This window comes from Ceratotherium simum, chromosome 25, assembly GCF_057802395.1.
Source record: "Ceratotherium simum simum isolate JZ-2026a chromosome 25, ASM5780239v1, whole genome shotgun sequence".
Taxonomy (NCBI): domain Eukaryota; kingdom Metazoa; phylum Chordata; class Mammalia; order Perissodactyla; family Rhinocerotidae; genus Ceratotherium; species Ceratotherium simum.
In genome coordinates, this window is record NC_141924.1 from 28,482,113 (window position 1) to 28,501,770 (window position 19,658).

Here is a 19,658-nt window from a genome sequence, read left to right on the forward strand (position 1 = left end):
AGCCAATTCTTATTATATATATATATAATATTATAAATATATTATCTAATATATATATCTTATTATAAATATATTATCTAATATATATATATCTTATTATAAATATATTATCTAATATATATATACCTCCTATTGGTACTGTTTCTCTGGAGAACCCTGGCTAATACAATCACCTTATGTCTTAATGGAATCTTCAGGCAGGAGCTTCCTGGGTGACTGTTTGAAAGGATATCATTTACTTTTTTAGGAAGAACTACCATTTGAATGACCCCTCATCCTCCTGCTGATTTCGATGGATCAGCTCACATCTCAGGGGAGCTTCCACCAACACTTCCCTACCCTCCTCTGAATGCTGCCTTGTAATGCATGCTGTTGTGTCCTGCCCAGATGCCCTTTACCAGGCAGGTGTGGCCACCCCCCCCCGGCTGCTGTGAGTGTTGGCTGCTACAGGCTTACAGCTGCGCCCTTCTCTGGAGAGCTGCCCTTGGCCCAGGGGAGCCACCTTGCCCAGAAATGTTTCAGAGGTTATTCTGTTCCCAGGGGCAGCCTGCAGCCAATGGCTAGCTGGAATGGGTTACAAAAGCCCTTCCCCCCGCCTCAAGTTAGAATGACTTTGTGGTACTGTGTGGTGTTTTCTGACACCAGTCCTAACAACAAATGTGTGGTTTCTCCTGACACCAACCAATTCTACAGCTAGATGTCCAACAATTCAATTCAATTCTAACACTATCTACCTGGAGCGAGTTAGTGTCAGATCCCCCAAGTTAAAGGGCTCAGTCCCATAAGACTGGCCCTGCTTTGGATACCAGCCACAAGTGGGGTCTCCAGGTGACTCACATTTCTGCCTGACTGACTATAAACTCAGGGGTTCCCAGAATGCACCCTCTCAGGTTCAATAATTCACTGGAATGACCACAGAACTCCAGAAGGTGCTCCACTTACTATTACAGTTTATTATAAAAGATAGATACAAATGAACAGCCAGATGAGGAGGTACATAGGGCGAGATCTGGAGGGCTCCCAAGCACAGGAGCTTCTGTCCCAGTGGAACCGGGGTGCACCACCCTCCTATCACGTAGATGTGTTCACCAACCCAGAAGCCCCCAGAACCCCGTCCGTTAGGGGTTTTACGGAGGTTTCATTACATAGGCACGATTGAATGAATCATGGGCCATTGGTGATTGACCTCAATCTCCAGTCCCTCTGCCCTCCCCAGAGGTTGGGGAGTGGGGCTGAAAGATCTAACCCTCTCATCATGTACTTGGTTTTTTGGTGAACAGCTCATACCCCGAAGCTATCTAGGGCCCCACAGGACTCATCGAATTAGCATATAAAAGATAATCATTTCTAAGGGTTTTAGGAGTTCCGTGCAGGGAACCAGGCACAGAGATCAGATATGTATACGTTTTTTTTGCTTAAGGAAGATGGGCCCTGAGCTAACATTCTGTGCCAGTTTTTCTCTATTTTTCTGTATGTGGGACAAGGTCACAGCATGGCTGGTGAGTGGAGTAGACCCGCGCCCAGGATCCTATAACAGCTAGATCTTAAGTTAGCATGAGGGAAGCCACCTTAGGGAAAAGAATCAATATTGTAACTATATATGACCGTGACTCACTAGTCTCTGTGAATGTGTTCTAGCTTGCACGTAGCCCAGATGATTAAGCACCTCTCACTTTTGCAAAATACATGATCTACTAGTTCTATGACTCTTGCTTACATATATCTCCCAGCTGTGATAAGACGATAACTTTGTTCTCTGAGTTCCCGAGGAACATGATGACCTCCAGAAAGAAAAATTCTACGTTGGTGTCCGTCATGAATGACACAAGAAAGAGGTAATGTAGCACCTTGAAGGTCATCACACTGGATTGTTGCCATCCCTAAACCCTCTCCTTCCCTGCCCATTTCCCCTATATAACTGCCTCAAGATTCTGTATGATTTTAAGATGGTTCTTTAGGACACTAGTCTGCCATCTTCTGATTATGCTAGATAATCGTATAAACTTTCCTTTCTCAACCGCTGGCTTGTTTGCAATTTATTGGCACCAGATTGCAGCGAGCAGAATGAGCCCCTTTTTGCTCGGTTACAATCCGAACCCACAAACCCAGGCCACCGAAGCAGATTGCGTGAACTTGAACCACTAGGCCACGGGGCCAGCCCCCTGATATATATCTTTTGTTACACCACAGGCACCAATCATCCTTCAGAGCTCCTCGCAGGATCAGGCTGAGCTGCACCCACCTCTTTGCCTAGCTTCTCCCCTGCTCTGTCCTGCTTCCCTCACATCCTCAAAGGTTTCACCCTGGAGCCCTCTCTCAATAATGCCCTTGTACACAAGCCCTGCGCTAGCGCTGCTTCCAGGAATTCCAACCCAAAACACACTGTAGCTTTCTACTCCCCACTGGTATTCGTGTGCCTTTTATGTGACTTCTTTGACTGGGAGTTCCTCAAGATTTAATCCATATCTAATTGGTCTTTGCCTTCCTGTAACACCTACACAATGACTTGCACATATAAAATTGTCGTAAATTTTGTGGAATGAGTATTTCATGTTTCGAAATCCTTTACACGGCTGGGCAGGATTGCTAAATGACTGACTTATTTTCTCTAATTCCCATTCTGCACCCCTTGTCCCCAAAACTTGGCAAATGAACAGTTTTAATTCTCCCCTGGAAGATGCGGGCAAAGGATTTCAAGCAACTGCTCAAGAACAGGCCCCGTGGAAATACCTCCAGGCCGTTTCTGCCTGGTGCCAGAGATAGAGAAGCCTGTGGAATGCCCTGAGTATTTTTGTTCTTTCCAACTTCTCTGCCTGATCAAGTTAAACAGTCCCTAAAAGCAAATAAATGTGGCAAAGATAAAATAAATATTTTTTCCTATTGGATTGGTTCATTCCTTGTGTGGGTTCAGATGAGGGAGAACCAGAATGTTTTGATTAAATCAGACGTTGCCATGAAATGATTTGTTTGTTTACTAATGGGCTGTCGTATTTCTTGTCATTATCTACCAAAGTGGGAATTCTTGGTACTGTTGAGAGGACTGCCCTGAATAGGAAAATGGCAAAGTTCCTTAACCTCATGTTCGTAATTACCGCGTCAAAAGCCACAGGCAAGTACAAAGGTGCATAATCGCGGTGTAAAGAAAAAGGAGAAGCAGATGGGCTCTCTCTGTCTCCCTTTTAGGAGTCTTTCCTTACAGTGTGTTTCTGATAACTAATTTTTCCACTTTCCTTTCTTTTCACATATTATATATTCATCTCACTCAGGTGCTACCGTGATTTGATTTCCCGAGAAGAGGAAAGATGGTGTTGCTCCCTGGGACTCCCACAGTCTGGGAACCGAGGTTCTTCCTAACCTAAAGAGTCCTCATGATTACAAAGATGCCCCTGAACTCACGGTGGTGGCTGTTTGGTGATTTATCATCCTGAGTGACGGGGACCTCACACTACTACTAATGATGATGGTGACAGATTACGCATATTGGACGTGTCAGGCATTGTTCTAGGATTTTACCTGTATTAATTGACTAATCCCCCATCACAACTCTGTGAGGTAGGTACCTTTAATATCCCCATTTTACGCATGAAAAAACTGGGCCTCATAGATGTTGAATAACTTGCCCAAGCACAGAAGTCTAAGTGACAGAGCCGGCTTTGACCCCAAATAGTCTGGCTCCAGCCCAGGGTTACCAACCACTACACATACTGCCTAGTAGCATTAGTCATAAGAGCAACCATTGACATTTATTGAGCCTCAACCATATGCCAGCAATGATTCTTAGGTATATGTATTAATGTCATTAATCCTCATAGAAGCTCCATCCAATAGATATTTAGCATCCTCTTCTTACTGAGGGACAGAAAAGTTAAGTAACTTGCCTGGGGTTACCCAGCTGGTGAGTGAAGGAACTAGGTTTCAAGTCTGCGTGGAGTGCCTTCAGAGGCAACACTCAGGCTTTTCTGCTCTTGCTCGCAAGTGCTCTGAGCTTTGGCTTTGTGGAACAGGTGCACACTACTATCGACGACACTTTGTAAAGTATATTCTGTCTCCCCTGGGAAAATATCCAGGGAGCCACAGAACCAGAGATCCAACCTTTAGTACACATCTGTGCTGCTCTACTTGTTTGCCTGCCCAGCATTTGGTAAGAGCACCCTAGTTTCCTGTTGGGGACTGTATTGGTTTCCATCGTTGCTGTTACAGATTACCATAAACTGAGTGGCTTAAAACAACACACATTTATTATCTTTCAGTTCTGGAGGTCAGAAGTCCAAAATATGTCTCACTGAGTAAAATCAAGGTGTTGGCAGGGCTGTGTGCCTCCTGGAGGCCCTCAGAGAGAATCTGTTTCTCTGCCTTTTCCAGTCTCTAGACACTGCCCATTCCTTCGCTCATAGCCTCATTCCTTCATCTTCAAAGCTGGGAACATCAGGCCATGTCTTTCTTATGCTATCGTCTCTCTGGTTGTCCCTCTTCTGCCTCCTTCTTCCACTTAAAGACTCTGGTGATTATACTGGGTTTACCTGGATAATCTTCTAGTTTAAGGTCAGCTGATTGGCAACCTTAATTCCTCTTTGCCATGTAACCCATTCATAGTTTCTCAGGATTAGGACATAGACCCCTTTGCAGGGGGCCAGGAGCATTATTCTGCCTGCCACTGCGAACTTCCCTTCTTCACTCTTGGATCATATATTCTGGGTTAGTCCAACTCAACAACCCTGGCTCAATGGATAGGCTTGGGATTTTTACTGGAATTCTTGGAAGAGAGGTGCCTCCCCCTCCCTGAAGGGCTGACCACAGTTCATCTGCTCCGAAGATGGGGAGTGGTCAGAGCCTTTCCGTACTGGCTGTTAAATATTGTGACGATCCACCTGCTGCCAGCGTTGATGAGCCAGTACTGCTGTGTCCACCTTTGCCAACACATGGGATGAGCATTCCCATAAATGAGGCCTCTTCCTCGTGCTGCTTCTTCTGGGAGATACTATGCGGTACTTGCAATCTCTAAAAAACAAAGACAACTAGAATAAGACCTCATTCATGATATCCAGCTTAGCAGTGGTTAGTACTTTGTTTAGTACCTGCTGAGTTTACTACTTGCTGGCTTGATTTGAGCATCAGAATTGCACGCCAATGCTCAACATTAACTTTGATCCCTTCTCTAGCCTCTCCTTTGTCATTCTTAGCATCCCCAAAATTTAAAGAAATACCTGTTTGCTAGGATCCACCTGAAGGATACCTTATTTGTCGATTTTCTGCTATGTGAATGCTGTGTAACAAATGACTCCAAAATCTCAGTGGCTTACCAAAAGCATTTCTTTTTCTTCCTCACAGGAAGATTGGGTTCAGGTCTACTCCACATTTTTCTCATTTTCCTTGGACCAGCAGCTCCCCAGGACAGTTTTTCTTGTAGTAGAGGAGAGAAGCACAAGATGCCAAGGCAAACCACAGGAGCACGTCTATAGTCTCTGCTCATGTCATGTCCACTGACATTCCATTGGCCAAAATGAGTCAGAAGCCAAGTCCAGCATCAGCGGATGGGGAAATATACTCTGATGTCTCCAGTGGGAGGCACTGTAGAGAAACATGGCAAAGACTGGATGCATTCCAAGGTGGCAGAGAAGAATTGGGATAATACAATCTTATCACAGATACTTTTCCTTTTGATATTGCCCTTCTCTTTCAGGAAAAGAAGAAAATAATTATATATAAAGGTAATTTCAAAGATTTCTGTACAAAATTTTTAAAAGCTGTTTCCAGAAGTTACCAGGATTAGTAAGATTTCATCCCATCTCTTCCCTGTAGGTCCAACTTCATGGACTTGTGCAGGAGCATGGGGCCCCACCCTCAGAAGGGCCCTGCACTTGGTTTAATGCTCTGCTGTCACTGTCTTGAAGTTCTTAATAATTTTTGAACAAGGGCCCTGCATTTTCATTTTGAACTGGCCCCCACAAATTACGTAGCCAGTCCTGCCTACATATGCTATATTTGTGGTCCCAGATGGTGAGAATTAATGCTCAGAATGGCGACCCTGAGACCTATACATTCCAGAATGATCCAGAATTCAATGACAATTCCATGTTCTTTCATTCATTCAACATATTTATTGGGTGCTGTTATAATTCTAGGTTTTAGAGATAAAACTGTGAACTAACCAGCCCAGCCCTCATGGAGTTTACATTGTGCCATACTTCCTGTGGCCTGCCCCCTGGACATATGACTTTCACGTACAGCTATTAAGGAGTAATCAGACACAGACACACATAACAGAGTGTGCCATGGGTGATGTACGTTGGGGGTCACATGCAAATCCCAGGAGTCAGCAGGAACTCTGTCCATCTCAATCTCTTCTTCTCAAGGAAGTAAATCAGAATGCAAGTAAGAGTGATACTATTAGAGAGCTCATCTTAAACCCACTCTGCTTTGTAAAGATTATTATTATTATTTCACAACTCTGTTACTTTGGATATTATTCTAGTCTCTAAAGTGGCAGAAAGATCCATTTTAGAAAGGTTTTAAACCATAAAGACTGAAGTCAAAGAGCAAACCAGGCTTCTGGTTAACATCTCCCAGGGGCTCTGCAAATTGTGAGAAATGCCACCTTGTGACAGCTTCAGCCGAACACCAGCCCCGTCCTTCAAGAGAGCCACTTACTCTGGTGTTGCTCAGAGGAGTGGAAAGATGCCAAATTGCTGATCTGCTTGAAAGCTCAAAACAGGAGTATTTCATACACGAGAAGCAGGGATCTTGCCCTCGGAAGGAACCAGTCCTTTTTCTCGTTTGCTTGCTTTACAGAAATTCATACCCTTGGGCCCAATACCCCCATCCCCACCCAAAACCAGACTCCCTGCTTCCAACAAGGCCAGCTGCAGTAAGCATGTTCACAAAACGCACCCACGCCTCCCGCAGATAGATGGCACCACCGGCTCTGTCAAAGCTTGTCCATCCAGTCTCCCAGAGCTGTAGCTCTCAGACTTTAGTCTGTAACAGAATCACTTGGAGGGCCAGTTAAACACAGATTTTAGGGCTCCACCCTCGAGTTCGTGATTCAGTATATCTTGGATGGGTTCCCCAAATTTGCTTTTCTAGTAAGTTCCCAGGTGTCTGATGCTGCTGGTCTGGGTACCAGCCTTTGAGAACTACTGCTTTAGGCCGTTGCCTTGGGCCCTGAAAGGCTGCATGAGCAACACTGTCCTCAGTGCAGAGAGTGTGCCCAAACAGACCCTCATTCTCTTTGGCTTCTGACCACCCTCATCTCAGCTTTCCTCAACTGCCATTCATTCTTCAACTCCCTTCAACAGTCCTCCTGCCCCACACTCCACTGAGCATTCCTGCTGAAGTTAAAAGTGAAGTTAAACCTGCCACCAAACTTAATGGACAGAGGCCATCACCACCGGGGTATCTCACTGGCTACGTCATAACTGAGCATGTCTCACTGAACCCGCATCCTTCCCCCTGCGCTCTTCATCCGGTGCCTGGGCTGCCCCACTACGTGTGTTCCCTCCTCCTGGTAACAGCATTGCTCTTACTGCAGCAACCGCCCCTCCCTACTCAGTGGAGTTCAGACGTGATTTCCAACCCCACCCTCCTGATGTCTTGATTTTGGACTTCTGGCCTCCAGAACTGTGAGGGAATGAATTTCTATTGTTTTAAGCCTCCCAGCTTGTGGTAATTTGTTACAGCAGCCACAGAAAACTAATACATCCCGCTCCCATTCTAATGGGGGGAGGACGTAAACCCTGCTTAGGAGATCTGATCTAACATACAGAAAATAGGAAATTTCAAAGCTTCCTCGGGGCAAGTTTCGTTGCTTAAAAAACAGTCCAGCCACCAGCCTAGTCAGGATGGAGATAGTTACCATCTTGGCACAGATACTTAGCCTGCCAAAGTAGGACTATCTGTATCTTACACCATCCCTGTTTATTTGGTACCTTGAAGTTGTAGGGCATTCTCTCCCTGGCAGATAGAGGACAGACTTTCTTTGTATAATAAATTAAGAAAATTTTTTAGTTTCACTGAACAGCTCCTTTCCCAGAAAACTCAATTTCCTTTGTAATTTCTGATAATAAGTGCTGATAGCAAATTTCCTTGCCAGCTTTTGTAATCCCAATGACATCACAGGACCTCCATCACTGTAGAAAATTGTTCTTCTAGGTGGCTGTGATGACATCAACCACTATGAAGGGGAAGAAAAAGAAACAGGAAATTCTGCATTCAGCTATTAACTGATAAATGAAGGAGGAACTGGTTTTTACAGTAAATTCTCTAGGAGCATTCTCAATTACTTGGCTTTACTTATTCAATCTATTTATTTGCACAATCTCACTTGTAGTACAAGTCCCCAGTCAGAAAATCAGCCAGAGCCCCTCACTTTGGGGGTCCCCAGGTCACATTGCCTCATGTCAGGCATGAGCAGAGGGGCTAAAGACCCAGGCACAGGGCAAGGAGATAATTTTCAGAAAGAAAGAAAGAAAAAAGAGAAGAGAAGAAAAGAAAAGAAATACAAATGGCCAATAAACATTTGAGCTGGGCAAGCTCATGAATTGTATTAGTCAGGGTTCTCCCAAGAAACAAAATGAGTAAGATGTGTGTATATAGAGAAATTGAGCTTAATTGTAAGGAACTGGCTCACGCCATTGTGGGGACAGGCAAGTCCAAAACATGCAGGACAGGCCAGCAGGCTGGAAACACAGGGAAAAGCTGATCTCAGTCTTTTCTCTTAAGGCCTTCAACTGATTGGATGAGGCCCACGCACATTATGGAAAGTAATTTGCTTTACTCAAAACCTACTGATTTTAAATGTTAATCTCATCTAAAAAATACCTTCATAGCAGCATCTAGACTGGTGTTTGACCAAAAACGGGGGAACCATAGCATAGCCAAGTTGATACTTAAAATTAACCATTACACTAAAAACGAAAAAGCAAATATAATCAACAATAAGCTATTTTTCAGCCAGCCAGTTTGCAGAGATGGAAAAGAATTACACCCAGTTTTGTCGAGAGATAACAGAATACTTATATACCATTGGTGGCGGCACAGACACCAAAACCTTTTCTGTAGGGCAGTTTGGCAGTATCAAAATGTCAAATACGCATACCCTTTGACCCCACAATTCCACTTCTAGGAGCTTACCCTAAAGGGACATTAAAACAAGTACAAAATGGTGAGTACATGTGGATGCTCCAGCAATGTTAAATATATAATGAAAAGTCGGAAGCAGCTTCACTGTCTATCGGTTGGGAGCAGGTTAAGTAAATTATAGTACATCTATACGATGGAATACAGCCTAGACTTCAGAAAGAGTGAGGATGGTCTATATTCCTAGCCATGAAATGATTTTTACAGTATGATGTTATGAGAAAAAAGCAGATTTCAGAACGTCACGTAGAGTTTGATCTCATTTATGTACAACTGAATAAGTAAATTGATATATTTCCTAGAAAAGACATTTACCAAAATCTTAATTGTGGTTATCTCTGGGTGGTGGAATTTCAGGTTATTTTTGTACCCTTATTGAGGGCTTACTATGTGTCACACATTCTTCTAGGTACCTTACATGGATTAAATTCATTTATTAATCTGTATTTGCATTTTTTTTAAAAAAAACAAAAGCGTGTATCATTCTTTCCCCCAAAACTACGAAGCAGTTTTTAAAAATATCCCTTCCGTTCTCATACGTGGACAGCACTTGTTTCCTAAAGCCCCACAACCTTGGGACCACTGAGAGTCTGAAACTGCTCTATGCAGATCCCACCCAACGTTACTACTGGGAATCTCGCCATTTCACAAAAAATTGATGTTCTCCCATTGCTGTTGGAGGGTTTTGTTTGATTGTTTTTGTGGCCCCTCTCTTGCTCACTCACTGAGTGAGTGAGTAATGTGTTCTCTTTGAATCCTCATTCTTACTCCTAACCCTCTCCCCTAGGCAGCTCTCCTAATATATTTAATTTGATCCTTTTGTTTCCATGTGTTCTTATAAAATATGCATTGATAAGCTTGATTCCTCGGGTTGCAAGCATGTCCTCCACCATCCCTTCATCAACCACTCACTCCCAATCCCGCGGTTCCCCCCAGGACTTAAGGTTCATGAGACCACCCAAAAGTCAACCTTGTTTTTTTGTTTCATATGTGTAGCCCTCTCCACTGAGAAACTTGGTACGAGTTCCCCTTTGCCAGCCTGGACGGAACTGCAAAGCTGGCAACAGGTGCCCAGTCAAGAACATTTCTTGCAGATCCCAACTAAGGTACCTGGACAAGGCACTGTCTTCCGGCTCTCTCACCTCCAAGTAACTCCTCTGCTCTCCTAAGTCACTTCCTCCTCTCCACTAGGTTGAAGCAGCCTTGCTTCCCAATTTGTGCTAATGCTTATATCTGGAGGCCTGATCTTCAGCTCCAAGACTCCCTTATGTATCTTCCAGAAGACCTAAAATGTTCTTCGTCATCTCCCAGCCTGAGAGCTCAATATTCACAAGATGAATAGGAATGTTTGTGATGAGTCTCACTGTGACCTTTCTATAATTTCTGCCTTCTATCACCCCATTGGCTGCCTTTAACTTTAGTCTGATTTAATCTGCAGAAAACCGCTAGGGGTGGGCCATGGTCAGAGGGGGATTTATCTCAAAGATAATGAAGCTTGAGTTTCAAGGCCCCTAACTTGTAAAGGTGCTAGGAGGAGTCCTAACAATGTGTACAAGAGCACGTGTTTTTGTTAAATTTGCAAAATTAAGAAATTTTAACCACAATCAGTTAAGACCTCTGTCTTTGCTCTCTGACTTTCCTTCCATCACAATCTCCCTCATGTCAGAGAGCTTTGGACATCATGGGATCTGGCTAAAGGGAAGCTGGGTTAGGGATACACGTAGTGGGGTTTAGTGGATGTATTTACATGTTTCTTACGCACTATTGTGTCTTCTTGTTTTAGTATTTTTATCCTAAAATTGTATTCTTTTCTTAAAAAGTGTTTCCAAAATTATAACACATCCCTCCACCTCCCAAAGTTGGGTCTTCCCACACAGTGGAGCACAGTGTAATTTGCTCCAGAACCCATGTATCCCTAGGAGTGACCTTGGACCTTGATGGATCTGTCCTGGTCTTAGTTTTAAAACATTCCTGTTGTAGGTGGACCCTAATTTCCACTTAACAAGTGCAGCCCTTGGCTCAGAGTATGGCTTCCAACCCATATATCTTTGTTGGTTTTCTTTCTGTGCCTTTCCCCGCTGTCCCCCTACCCACACATTCTCTCTCTCTCTCTTCTATATCTGGTTCAGTTGAATCTCCTATTTAAATATCAGAAGCTAGAGAACAGATTGGCAATGATCCAGTTTTTAAAAATGGGCTCAAATGTACAAGGCAAACATTTTCAAGAATGCCCACAGCTGCCAGTCTTAACTCTAGAGGGCAAGAGGAGGAAGAGGCTTACATGGCAGGCGCTCCAGCTGGGTTTCTGGAATTGAAGTTGCTTAATGAGGTAGAAATGTTTCCAACTCTTCACCTAACAAAAACAGCGAAAGGACAAAACTCTTTTAAATTAGAAGAGAAGAGTCCCTCAAACCAACATCTCAGCAAAATTTTTAGCACACACAAACAGTGCCCAAGAACTATTAAATTAATAGACTCATTTTAGAGGAAAGCACTAAATTTGCACGTGAACTCTGTTTCCATCTAAAGTATCCTGGAAGAGAGGTCTTTCCATTGGCCTAAAGGCAAGATCAAGTTTTTTGTTGGTTTTTGGGGAGTAGGGGAGAATTGCTTTCATTTTCTTTCTCCCTAAAACATGCCTTTCCAGAAGAGTTAACCCTACCTATGTTAGTTGTTTAAAATGTTAACCCTAATTTTTCTGGCAGATTTTAAATCATTTTTTTCTGGTTATAAAATTAACCCATTCATGTATTGATTGAACAAATATTTACTGAATGTCTACAATATTTCAGGCCCTATTTTAGGTACTTCTTTCACTAGGAGAATTTTCCTAAGTTATTAAATAGTCTTTGAGACATTATTTAATATCATAATATTTCATGATAAGCAGGTCCCAGAATTTATTTAGCCATTCTCTTTTTGTTAAACACTTAGATCGTTTCCAGTTTCTCCCTGTTATCAATAATGCAGCAATGCCCTTCTTTGTATATAGACCCTTTTCTATATCTATGATTAATTCTTCAGGACAGATATTTACGAGCAGAATTACTAGATAAAAGGGTATGAACACTTTTAAGTTTCTTGATAAATATTCTGGCATACTTTCTAATGCATATTATCACCTTTGACTGCCTCAAATCCTCTTCAAGTGAAGAATCACCCATCCTTATTTAAAAACAGGAGAGCATATTCTATTCCTTGTGTAGAGGTTTGCTGATTCCTAAAATGATTTCATTTCCTGGTGGCAATAAAAGTATTCTGGTGGTGATAAAATTAACGCTGTTTTCTTGAACACCTATAGTTCTTTCCATACTACACTCATCTTCTCAGGATCACATTTTGCATTCTTTTTGCAAAAGCAAAAGACTTAAAGAGGAAAGAGTATCCACACACTCTTCTGCTCATTGTTATCACTCCAGGCAGACAAGAAGTCAACCTAAGAAGGAAATCCTTATGAGTAATATGGAATCATGGAGAGGTATGTAAGATTACATTAAGCATCTTCATTACTGTACATATTGGGCTTCTTAGGGGGGAGGGAAGATGTGTAACTAAGCACATCCCTGAATAGCCTTGCTCACAATAACAGCACACTGAGTAAATGAGCCTCCCTAGCCCATTAGCACCTCAGTTCTGGCCAGTCAAATGGTAAACATGCCTCACGGAGGTGCTTTTCAATATGGAAGCAATTTCATTGCATAGCACTTTATCCTCTAATTTCTGGAACAACTCCATTCTCTGACTCTTTACTAAGAAAAAATTCTGCTTTTGAAGAAAATCAGTGCCATCTTGAGAATTTCCCCAATACATGGTGCTCAAGAAGAAAAACTAAGGGAAACCAAGAAATCCAGGAGCAGGTCCCCTTTGGTCTAGTTCAAGGTGGAATATTTGCTCACTGCCTTGTTTGCTGTCTTATTTGGATCAGAAGCTCCTTTAGCAGGAACTTTGTTTATATAAGGGTCTGCTTAGGACAAAAGCTATTAAGATTGAAATTCAAGCTTTTCTCTTTCTTGGAAGCGAGGTAGCCTAAACATAACTAATTGCTTGGTCTTGTTCCCTGCAGTGGAGTCCAGGCCATGGAGAAATCCATGATGAGGGCAGAGGGTTTCTTCTCTGGATGACCAAAGGAGGTTTACCAAAGTGGAGAACTGAATCCGTGGTGGGTATCATTCATTCACCCGACAATGACGTATTGAAGGCTTCGTATGTGCCAGAAACTAGGCTAGGCACTGTGTGAGTAAAACAGAGAGATAACCCACCCTCACAGAGTTTGCTGCTGACTGAGAAGCAAACATTAAACAAATAATCATGCCCATAAATGTAAAACCGCAGTCTCAGTAAGAGACGCGGCATCAAGAACACAGAGCTGTGACCACCTATGATAAGGGATTTACTTTAATGGGGAAGGTAGGCAGCTGTTGCTGGAGTCTGGATTTAAAGGATACGCTGGACGAGAGGGAAGGAAGTGTATTTCCAGCAGAGGGAAGAGCATAAACAGAGGGGCTGTAGTCAGAGAGTGAGGAGGAGGGGGGAGTATGCAGGACGACTCCAGAGAAGTGATCAGGCCATGCAGGATTTGAGTCTTCATCCTAAATGGGTCTTTAGACTGTTAAAGCCTCTATTACTTGACAATTCCACTCTTACGTATTTACCCAAGAGAAGTGAAAACTTATGTTCCCCAAAGACTTAACACGAATATTCACTGCAGCCTTAAAATAGCCTAAATCTGGAAACAATCCAAATGTCCATGAACAAGAGAATGGATAAATAAATTGCAGTATATTCATACTCAGTTGAAAGCAATGAACACACAACAACACAGAATACTCTCAAAAAGATTATGTTGAGTAAAAATAGCCAGATTCAAAAACGTCTATACCGTGTGATTATATTTGTATGAAATCCAAAAACAGGCAAAACTAATCTATGGTGATAAAAATCAGAAAGTGGCTGCCTCTGGGTGTAGGGGGCCAGGGAGGGGGTGTCATGACTGGAAAAGGGGAGCAAGGGAGCTTTCTGAGGTGATAGCGATGTTTTCTTTGGGGTGGTGGTTTCAGAGGCACATCCAATTATCAAAACTCCTCAAAGCATACTGAAGATCCGTGCATTGTATTCTTTTATAATATATATCAAAGTTTTTTTTAAATGTACAATACACACATTAAAGTGTTTTAAGCACAGAATGACATCGGATTTGCAATGGGTAGACCGGTTCCTCTGCTTTATGTGAATTACCTAGAAGCCAGAATACCCCTCAGCATCAACATGTATCAGCCCCTCATCTGCCTTTAACATAGGAGAATTCAGACCTCCCCCTGCTGACCTCCTCTAGCAATTGTGCAAAACAGTTGTCAATGGACTGCAAAGGGAATTTAGCTGGAGAAAAAAGCTGGGACACTGGGGCAAGAGACTAAAGAAACCGCAAACAAAGGAGAGAAATTGAACCAAACTTCTATTATGTAGAGTCTTTCAAGGCAGGATTAAAGTAATCATGTTTGTTTTTAATATTTCAAATCTGTCAAATGCTTTCTTAGGTTCTCGTCCCTCAGAGTTTTCCTCTGAAATAAGAAATCTAGCAGGCTGGAACAATCAGAAGGCAAAAATGCAATCAGAAGGCAAAAATTATCTTTTACCCATAGTTGGAATGAACAGAATTTAAATGGATAACATAGAGTCAGATTCTGTCTCAAAAAAACACATGGGCAATATTACGCAATGAAAGAGGGTTTGAGGACAGGAGCACTGGTTTGTAGAATCATGTGTAGGCCCCTAAAGGATTTATCCTAGACCCCAATACAAAGTCAGAAAGGCACTTACTGAAGGTTGAAAAGAAACACAGAATCAAAGCATTTTAGAGCTAGAAAGGGTTCTTAGAGGGCATTTCAGCCTACATATTTCACAGATGAAATGCAGAGGTAAAAGGACCAAATTACCCAGGAATACTCATAACCAGCATTTGATTAGCACTTTACCAAGTACTTCCACATTTATTGCCTAATTAAATCCTCATAAAGTGCTGGCAAATAGCAATTATTAATTCTTCTTTTCAGAAGAAGAAATTGGGGCTCAGAGAGTAAAGAAGAAGAAGCGAATTCTCACCAACATCTGAGTTTCTCCTCTACTTCGAGGGCATGCCACACTTCCCAGCTATCTTGCAGTTGGAGGGGTGGGCCAATAGAGTTCCCACCAATGGAATGTGGCAGAAGCCCGCTCAGGGCTGGCCACTAAAATCTAGCATACAATCCTTTGTTTTTCACGTTCCCTCTTTTCCTTTACCTGCTATTTAGATGCACAGGATCCAGTAGAGCAGTCCAAGGCCCTAAGGGATGATGAAGCCACCACTTGGCAGGAGCCTGGGTCCCTGAATGACTCTGTGGAGTAGAGATGTTTTTCCCCATTCACTGACCTGAGTTAGACTGCAACAGGAGTGAGAAATAAACCTTTATTGTGTCCAGGCACTGAGGTTTTGGTGGTTGGTGTACCAGTTAGCTGAATTAACATAGAAAGGTTATAGGACTCATGCAAAATCCATAAATTAATCTATTTAACAAAAATCTATTGAGCACCTATTATATGTCTCAGACACTGTGCTTGGCACTGGGTGTACATTAGTGAATTAAGACAGATCTGGGCCGTGCCCTCTTGCGGCTTACATCTGGTAAGCTCACACAGTATGGACAGGGCTAGGATCCAAATGAAAATCTGCTAACTCTAAATGTCTTCCATTTTTCTACTTCACATGCTTCCTCCCAAATAATTTGAATCAAAATGTATGACATTCCTCAAAGATCACTTTGAAAAATAGAAGATTTGTCCCACTATATGAGTTATGGGATAGAGAAAAAAAGATAGGGGTTGTTTGTCAATATTCTGTGTTCCTCAAGACCTAAGAAGGTCCAGCCATGGTAAAATTCCCTGTATTGTAGAGCCTTAGTTAGTAGAAGGGATTGGAAAACCACTGTTTCATATATTTAAATTTTCAGTTATTTAAGGATTAACCTAAAACATGAATTTCGATTTACATTGTTTAAAATGGCACAAGTCCATTTCCCTGCATTACTAAGTAGTAGGTGATCTTAACTCCTCCAAATCAAAAAGTCTATGAGCCCATGAATCTTTCCCTCTGAAAACTATGTTTTCTGGTGTCTCATATTCACTACACAGAATAACTGTTCTCATTGTAATGCATTGTTAAGGGACTGCTTAAACCTCTCAGACTTGGGATATCCCAAGCAATTGATTGGATTTTTTAGAATACTCAGAGCCTAGTTCCTTATGCTCTACTCTCTTTTCTAGACAATTAATTTTGGCAGGCATATAGGACAAGCTGACATGGCCAATAGATTCTGAGTTTTCATTTGTTTGCAGATCTTGCTCTAAAAAAACTCATATATATATATATATTTATCCAATTTTTCCTCTTATTCAAGTGAATTTTACATGATCATTATTACATCAATTAAGACTCTCTTAGTTGTAAATAATGAAAGCTCCATTAAGCAAAAAGTTAATATTTGGTTCAAGTAATTAAGATCTCGTTTCTCTTTCTCCATCTCTCAGCTCCATGTCTTTTGGGTTGGCTCCATTCTCAGACAGACAATTCCTCATGGTCATAAGATGGCTGCAGGAATGCCATCCTCACAGCCCCTTAAGTTCATATCCAGTGGAGAGGGAAAACATATCTGCTAGTGGCATTCATAAAAGTCTTGAAATGTCATCAGATTGCTCTGGTTTAGGTCATGTACCCACCTCAGCAACACATGTGTAGGTTGTCTTGGGCCTGGGTCTTGGATCCATTCTTGACGTAGGGATCAGAATGCCACTGAGATGTCATAGACTGAGGGTGCGGAAAGGGTAAATCCCCAGAAAAAATTTGAGGCTGATTCTGTAAAGAGGGGTAGGCAAAGAAAAACTATCAAATGCAATGATTAATACTGCATGAATGCATTGAATGATTATACTCATTGAACCAAACCCAGATTCTTTTCAAAGAACAAAGCCATTAGCCAGCTTGGATAGCTGTCCTTGAACTTAGCAAATGTCTGGGTAAACACAAGGATTAGGGTTTCTACCCAGCCTTAAGGACTAGAAAAGCTAAAAGAGTTAATCGAGACAGTAAAGCCTGTTAAAATAACTCTTGGTTAGAGAAGGTATAAGCCTGAGTAGGCACTTGGGAAGTTGTAACTAAAGGGAAAAAAGATAAGAACGTATACATACTTTCTCTTGCAAATGATTTCTTGTTGCTTTAGGAAAGGAACTATTTAATAAAGTGACAAGATAATATACACTCAGTGCAACAGTGTGACGGGAGAGGTGAGGGATAGAAGTACAATTTAAACTAAGGTTGTTAATAAGAAAGAGCTCCTTGGGACACTGCCTGGATGGATGGTCTAATAGGCATAAACAAAAAAAAAAAATCATTTTGAACAATTGGCTTTTGTTAGGAAAAATGCAACAACTATTTATGGTCACTTTATTTCTTACTATTTTGGGTGGGATGTTTGAGATGCTTATCAAAATGAAGTTAACTTTTGACAAGATAAATGAAGTCAGCTTTTGACAATGTAAATTAAAACTAGACTTATTTGAAGTCATAGTATGAGTGAGGTCTCTCTCTTTTGGTGAAAGTGACTGAAAACCAAGTCGAACTAGCTTAGGCAAAAAGGGATCTGTGTTGGAAGGCTCATATAGTTCTGAGATGGCAACGGCACACCTGGGCCTCACCGACAAGGAATCAGAGATTCAAACACCGCCTGGAGTCTTTTCCTTTCATCTCTTATTTCTGTTTCTCTTGCGCTGGTTTTTTTCCCTAGGAATTATGCCACAAATGAATCAAATGTTCCACCTCTCCATTTGTCCTAGAGAGGGAGTGAGCCTCTTTGCCCAGCTCCAGTTTTTCAAACCCTGAGGAAGGCCTTTCATTGGCCTCGTTTAGCTCATCTGCTCACTCAGGAACAAAACACTGTATTTCCATCAGCCCTACTTGATGTGGTTACTCACCTCCAGTGCAATTAACTATAGCCAGGAGTTGGGACTCCCTACAAGATGTTTGTGGTAGGAAAATGGGCATTTTCCAGAAGAAAGAGGGTTGGAATGCTGGGTCAACAAAACCAGAGATGTTCACACCAAATATCCAATTCTTTTCTTTATAATAAAGAATATTAAAGTCAATAAACATAATTATTACTTTAATAAGTAGAGGGTTACAATTGCAACACTTAAAGCCCACCCACCAGGATAAAATGCTTGGCACAGGTAGATAACCCAGACATTTCACAGGTGGTTTCAGGCTTTGCTTGGCACCCAGCCTTGGTACATGGCCTCTCTCTCCTGCTGAGACCACTTAATGCCTATTGCAAGGCAGAGCTCCACCCAGATTCCTAAAATGAATGCTAACCTTAGGGAGACCTTTGGAGTTCTATGTGCCACTCAGGGACTCAAGGTCAAACCATCTTTATCCTGCTTCTGACCTTAAGCTTCAGGTCTGATCACCGGACTTCTGCTTTCTTCATCTTTACCTAAGCCAAGTTTCCCCTCTCCATCCTTCCATTCACCTGTATGACCACCACATAGCCAGAGCCCTTCACAGACAAGCCTCTTAAAAGGAGTAGTACACCAGACCTTGGTTTCTAAATACCATTTTCCACTCAAAGGAAACAAGAGTCCTTAGAGAAATGGCTGATTCCAGGGCTCGAGCAGGGAAGTATAAGAGGAGCCTGAAACATCTCACATTGCCAGAGAGTAAAGAGGTACTCAAAAAATGATGGGGATATGTCAAACAGTGTGGAGGCCTCCTTATCTTACTTGACTTCTTAGCAGCATATAAAACTGCTAATCTCATCCTCCTTGAAATTCTCTCCTTCTCTAACTTCTGGTCTTTTTCTACTTCTGATTCTCTTCTTTCCTCAAAGACAGCTCCTTCTGAGACTCTTTTCTGAGTTTCTCATTTTCTGCTCACCTCATAAATATAGGTGTTCCTGGGGGTTCTGTCCCCAACCCTTGTCTATTCTCATTCTATTTCCTCTCAGGTGATCTTAGCTAATCCCACAGCTTCAATTATTATATAAAAAATGGCTCTCAGATATATATTTCTGAGTATATTTATGTGTGGGTAGAGACGAGAGATAGATAGATTTAGCACAGACATCTCTTTTAAGCTCCAGAACCATATATCCATCCAATTGCCTCCTGGATAGCTCTACTTAGTTTAACCTACTCATATCTCAAAGATAACCTGTTAAAAATTGAAGACATTTCCTTCCTTTCACCTAGTATTCTTTATTTCTATTACTGGTACTACCAACACCTGACTGTTCAAGCAAGAAACCCTGGGATCATTCTCAATGTCAAGACCCTTCAGCCAGAGACAACTAGGAACACACCTCTAGTTGAACAAGTTTATTACTCATTGCAGTAAAAGAGAATGCACAGCATAGGGAACCATGGGACTCAGGAAGAGACTGACAGAAAGAAGCTGTACAGGATTTGAGATTTGGTTGAGTCATTTGAGAGAGGGTCTAAGG

At 42.0% G+C, this 19,658-nt stretch overlaps 1 long non-coding RNA gene across 2 annotated transcripts; it reads right to left on the minus strand.

The window, feature by feature from the left end:
• Window positions 1–4,212: 4,212 nt before the first annotated feature.
• Window positions 4,213–18,256, minus strand: LOC147913762 (uncharacterized). Of its 2 annotated transcripts, none has more exons than XR_015556392.1 (5): window positions 16,885–18,256; window positions 15,412–15,506; window positions 11,417–11,488; window positions 5,301–5,568; window positions 4,213–4,998 (listed from the first exon to the last, which is right to left on the minus strand). It is a non-coding gene; the product is annotated as an uncharacterized LOC147913762 (long non-coding RNA). The 2 variants fall into 2 exon arrangements; XR_015556391.1 differs by having other exon boundaries at window positions 15,412–15,551.
• Between the last annotated feature and the right edge of the window lie 1,402 nt (window positions 18,257–19,658).